Source organism: Eptatretus burgeri, chromosome 6 (assembly GCF_056783735.1).
Source record: "Eptatretus burgeri isolate ZD-2024b chromosome 6, Ebu_testis_v1, whole genome shotgun sequence".
Taxonomy (NCBI): domain Eukaryota; kingdom Metazoa; phylum Chordata; class Myxini; order Myxiniformes; family Myxinidae; genus Eptatretus; species Eptatretus burgeri.
The window spans coordinates 108,550,327-108,556,309 of NC_140966.1; the positions used below are offsets into that span (position 1 = coordinate 108,550,327).

General features: G+C 46.9%; 1 protein-coding gene across 1 annotated transcript in view; it reads left to right on the forward strand.

Annotated features, from left to right (window-relative positions):
• The window catches only part of PDLIM7 (PDZ and LIM domain 7), a 58,662-nt gene continuing 52,679 nt past the window's right edge, over window positions 1–5,983 (forward strand). Inside the window, exon 1 of the mRNA XM_085886667.1 lies at window positions 1–53. The gene's annotated coding sequence lies outside the window, so the exon portion shown is untranslated. The remainder of the gene's footprint in view (window positions 54–5,983) is intronic.

Genomic DNA, 5,983 nt, shown 5'->3' on the forward strand with positions numbered 1-5,983 from the left:
ACTCAGACATTTCGATCGTATACCCTCCGCAAATCGCTCTCCTCGCACCAAACGTGAGTTTATTTCTCAAAGTTATTCTCATCTTCATTTCGTTCATTCTTTTCACTTCAGCGTGTGTGTGTGTGTGTGTGTGTGTGTGTGTGTGTGTGTGTGTGTGTGTGTGTGTGTGTGTGTGTGTGTGTGTGTGTGTGTGTGTGTGTTTGCAGGGAGAGGTGTGTGTGTGTGTGTGTGCAGGGAGAGGTGTGTGTGTGTGTGTTTGCAGAGTGAGGTTGTGTGTGTGTGTGTGTGTTTGCAGAGTGAGGTTGTGTGTGTGTGTGTTTGTTTGCAGAGTGAGGTTGTGTGTGTGTGTGTGTTTTTGCAGGGAGAGGTGTGTGTGTGTGTGTGTGTGTGTGTGTGTGTGTGTGTGTGTGTGTGTGTGTGTGTGTGTGTGTGTGTGTGTGTGTGTGTGTATGTGTTTGCAGAGAGAGATACTGTGTGTGTGGTGTGTGTGTGTGTTTTTGCAGAGAGAGATAGTGTGTGTGTGGTGTGTATGCAAACACTATTGCAGAGAGTGTGTGTGTGTGTGTGTGTGTGTGTGTGTGTGTGTTTGCAGAGAGAGATAGTGTGTGTGTGGTGTGTATGCAAACACTATTGCAGAGAGTGTGTGTGTGTGTGTGTATATGTGTTTGCAGAGAGAGATACTGTGTGTGTGGTGTGTATGCAAACACTATTGCAGAGTGTGCATGTGTGTGCTCTTGCAGAATGTGTGTGTGTGGTGTGTGTGTGTGTGTGTGTGCTCTTTTGCAGAGTGTGTGAGAATGAATGTTTGTTTTCTTGCTGTGTGTGTGTGTGTGTGTGTGTGTGTGTACGTGTATGTATGTATGTGTACATTTGAATACACCTGTCACATTGTTCCTGTTCTTGCCTTTGAGTGGTCAATGTGACAGCGAGTGCTCGACCTGTTATGGTGAGAAAGTTATTTCAGGACAGGAATTCCACGTTGGGCCCCCTCCCGTTACTCTTCCCCTTTTGCCTTGTCCCCCCGCGGGTACCCCACTAACCCCACCCGTGTACTCCATTAAACTCATGCATCTCTCCCGACAATTCTGCATTTTTATTTCGATATTTCTTCACTAATCACTTCATGATGGGTTCATCAGTCTTGTTAATGTAAAATTACAATTGTCGGTGAGTTGTCCGTGTGTGCTCATTCACACATCATTGAAAAACAAACTCTTCTCCTGCAATGTCTTCACGAGGAGCTGCATCTTGGAGCATGTCCTTTGGATTGAGAGTAAAGCCGGCTGTCCTGTCTGCATTTTGGTTTTAGTATTTAAACATCCCATGTGCAGTGCACCTCAATATGAGTGTGCTTGTATCGGGACGAGGAAAAACATTCCATGGAAGTGCTGGAATGTACACGATCGGTCAAAGTTTTAGAACACCCCCATTTTTCAGTTTTTACTGAAATTTAAGCAGTTCAAGTCCAGTGAATAATCTGAAATGTTACAAAGCTAAGCGGTAAACTGCCAGAGGTTAGAAAACAAGTTTAGGTTACCAAAAAGTGAAAATAATGTAAATTTCAGAGTTTTCCCCTTTTCAGGGAACAAGTAATGGGTTAGCAACTGCAGCTGTTCTGCAGCAATGGAAGTAAATTAAACCTTGAAAGTTGATGCAAACAATTCCCATAGGTGTCCCAACTTTTGTTGATTAGTTACAAACCCTCTGTCTGTATAAAAGCAGTATTGGAACACTGTGGTGCTCCACCCTCTGAAGCATTATTTGGACAATATTTCACAGCAGGAATTAGTATATTGCTATAATAATGGTGAGAAAAAGACAATAAACAAAGGAAGACAGACAGACCATGATAACCCTTAAAAGTGTAGGTCTTTCCTTTGGAGAAATTGCAAATAAGCCAAGGTGTCAGTGAGTACAGTTTCCTGCATCATCAAAAGGCACTTGGAAACTGGAGGAAACTCAAACATGAAGAGGTCTGGCAGACCCAAAGCCACAACACAATCAGAAGACAAGTTTCAACAGCTTGCGTGATAGGTGGCTCACAGGACAGCAGCTTCAAGCACAGCTTAACACTGGTCGAAGTAAGGAAGTCTCAGTTTCAACTGTGAAGAGAAGACTTCAAGCTGCAGGCTTGACAGGTCGAGTGGCAGTGAGAAAGCCATTCGTAAGATGGCAAAATAAGAAAAAGAGGCTTGCCTGGGCCATGAAGCACCGCCAATGGACTACTGAAAACTGGAAGAAGGTCTTATGGACCGATGAATCAAAATTTGAAATCTTCGGTTCATCATGTGGGGTTTTTGTATGCCGTTGAGGAGGCCATAGGATGGTTCTTCAATGTGTGACACCAACTGTCAAACATGGAGGAGGAAGCGTGATGATCTGGGGCTCTTTTGCTGGATCCAGAGTCGGCGACTTGCACAGAGTAACTGGCACCCTGAACCAAAAGGGCTACCACAGCATTTTGCAGCACCATGCAATACCCTCTGGTCTATGCCTACTTGGTCAGGGGTTCATCCCACAGCAAGATAACGACCCAAAACATACCTCCAGGCTGTCAGAACCACCTTTGAAGAAAAGAACAAGACGGTCGGCTTCAAATCATGGAATGGCCAGCACGGTCTCCAGACTTAAACCCCATCGAGCTGGTTTGGGATGAACTGGACAGAAGGGTGAAAGCAAAACAACCTGCAAGTGCAACACATTTGTGGGAACTTCTGCAACAGTGTTGGGAAGAACTTTCCGAACAATATTTGATTTCCATTGTACAAAGAATGCCACGAGTATGTTCAGCTGTGATATCTGCATAAGGTGGCTACTTTGATGAATCAAAAATTTAGATTAAATTTTGTTCAACAAAATGATTCCATGATTTATTTTTTATCTGCAATTGTTTCTTTGTTCTATGCTTTAAAAACAGAGTACATTTAATATTAAATTGCCTAAATTTCAGTAAAAACTGGAAAAATGGGGGTGTTCTAAAACTTTTGACCAGTCGTCTACGTCTGGCGCAACCATGGTGGACTAAATGACATCCTCTATGGGGCACCCGGCACAACCATGATGGAACAAATGGCGTCCTCCAAGGGGTACCCGGCACAGCTATGATGCACCAAATGGCATCCACAATGGGGCACCAAGCACAACCACGATGGACCAAATGGCAGCCTCTATGGGGTATCCGGCACAGCCATGTCAGGTCAGGTGTGGGAGCATGCGCCGAAGCAGCGCGATGCTGTGTCCACTTTCTGCCGGTACTCCAGGGGCCTCCGTCTGGCCATCCACCAGGCAGAAGTCTGGCCCATCCCCATCTCCTTGAGATGCCAATTAACCTGCTGCAACCATGAAGCATGTGGTCAGCTCATTGGTTTCCTTCACTCATGAGGTTCCCTTGCTGAAATAATCTGGTGAGAAGGATCAGCGTCAGGAAATGAGCCACATGTCTATACAGCCACAGCTAATGCTCATGAACTAAGCAGGTAACAAATCTCATTTGAGTCTCTATTAGCAACTGCTAGTTGGACACAAAGTGCGAATGGCGATTGCCATGGATTCTCTGAAGATACTTGGTACCAAAGGAATTAAGTCTCCAAATCAGATCTCTGGTCAGAGTCCAAGTCTCCACCCGTAGAGCAAGACTGGAAGCACCAAGGACCTGAAGACTCGGACTTTCATCCTCCTGCACAGGTACCGACAGTGCCACACTCCATGATCCATTGAATCCATGACTCACCAGGCCCGACCCAGATGTATATTGACCTCTGGCTCACAGCCAGCAGAGACCTGTATATCACTGCCAAGGTAAGTGAATCTCTCCATGACCTCAACTTCTTCACCACAAACAGGTTCAGACGAGATAGCAGCATCCACGATGTCATTGAAAGCCTGGATCTTCGTTTTTATCCAGGACCCGTGATTCCAGCGGATCCGACTCCTCAATCAGCACCTCGAGGGCCCCCAAAAGGATATCCAGAATCCCCACAAAGATGACTGCATCATCTGCAAAATCAAGGTCAGAGATCTTGACATTCTCAAATGATGCACCGCAACTTGAGCTCTCCGAGATCCTCCACAGAATCGAGTCCATACAAGCGCTGAAAAGTTTGGGGGCCTTGTACACACCACTGATGAACTCCAGTAACAACTGCAAATAAGTCTGAGATTATATCACCACATCTCACAGCACTCTCAGTACCAGAGCATAGTTCAGATATCAGATTTATCAGGTTTTGTGGCACCGTACAGAGAAAAAGAATCCTCCAGAGGGCAGCCCGATTCACTGAATCTAACACTTTGCAGAGGTCAACATCGGCTGCAAGCAGCCCCTACTGAAACTCTCGTCTGCATTCGGTGAGGAGCTGAAGAGCAAGGTTACAGTCGAGTCGATCATTGACCTCTTTGGTGTAAAGACTGCCTGCTCTGGACGCTGGTGCTCAAGAAGATGGTGACTAACCCCATCAAGAATTATCCGAGCAAAGAGCTTGCCTGGCACCGAGAGCAGCATTACCCCTTGGTAGTTGTTGCAGTCCGAGCAATCACCCTTCCCTTTCAAGAGAGGGCCAACAAGGCCTCTCTTCCAGTCAGTTGGGATGATGTCTGTGTTCGAGACAGCACATAACTGCATGCAATGACACAAGCACAGCATTTCCACCAGCCTTGAGAGGTTCAGCATGCATGCCACAGATCCCTGGAGCTTTACTCCCATTTCATCGGTTTCACCGCAGCCCGTGTTTCCACAAACGAAAGTGGACCACAGTTGATTGGAGGGTCCGCAACAGTGATTGTGCCACCCCTGACATCCAACTCAACAGCTGGGGGATCAGCCTGGTACAACCGCTCAAAGTAACCGGCCCAGCGGGCCTTCACTTCGGACTCCTCTGTTAAGAGCTCACCACCCTCTGCTCTAACTGCAGTACACCGAAGGATGGGCTTGAAGGAACGCAATGTGCAAATTCCCCAGTAAGCAGGACGAGAATCACTTGGCCGCAGGTGATGCTCTACCCCCTCACAGATTCCTCGCACATAGGCCTCTTTGTCCACCCTCAGTTCACGTGCAGCTTTATGCCTCAACTCCCTGAACAGCTCAGCTCTGCCATTAAGCCTGACTCTGGGCCATGGTATCCAGTGTCCTTTAAGAGACAAAATTCTTCTTCACCCGATGGTGAGTTCCAAGATGTCCACCGGGAACATCAAGGATGGTGGTCTTGAAGGCACTCTAGAACTCTTCAGGATTCCCCAAAGCACCCAGACCCCCCAAATCCCCACTCAGCCTGTTTGTGAACTCCTCAGCGACCCTCTCATCTTTGAGCTTGCCAAATTCCTGCCTTGGCTGGGATGATACCATTCTCCTGGATTTAAGCTGAAACTTCAGAGTTGCTCCGAAACGTCTGTGGTCAGTATTGAGGAATTGAGCACTCCGATCTACCTTGCAGTTCTTTGTCTTCGTCCAGTGACCATCAACGAGCACATGGTCAATCTCCTTTGCCACACCACCATCGTTGGAATACCAAGTCCAGTGATGAGCCTTTGGGCACTGAAACCATGACCCAGCCACCCTAAGTCCAAGACTTCTTGCAAAGTCAAGGAACTTAGTGATGTTCTGCTTCACATTTCCAAACCCATGAGGACCAACATATGTCTCATAGCATCGTTTCTAGTCGATGCAATGAAATCCCACAAGACGAGAGGAATATCTCGCCTGGGGCACTGATTAACCACGGACTTTAGTGTGGCATAGAATGCGTCCTTCACGGTGAGATCACTCCCCTCAGTCGGAGTATATCCAGAGACCAGGAAAACGACACCCAAGAAGTGATGAATCCTTCCTCTCATAATGCGCTCGTTGACTGGTTTAACCTCAATTATCATTGGAGTCAGCTTATTGGACACAGCTGGTGTCCTAAACCACAGCTACAGCAACTACTTGGGCATGCTAACCATCAGAGTGACCAGACCAACAGTAGGGGTAATCACCCGCCATGATCTT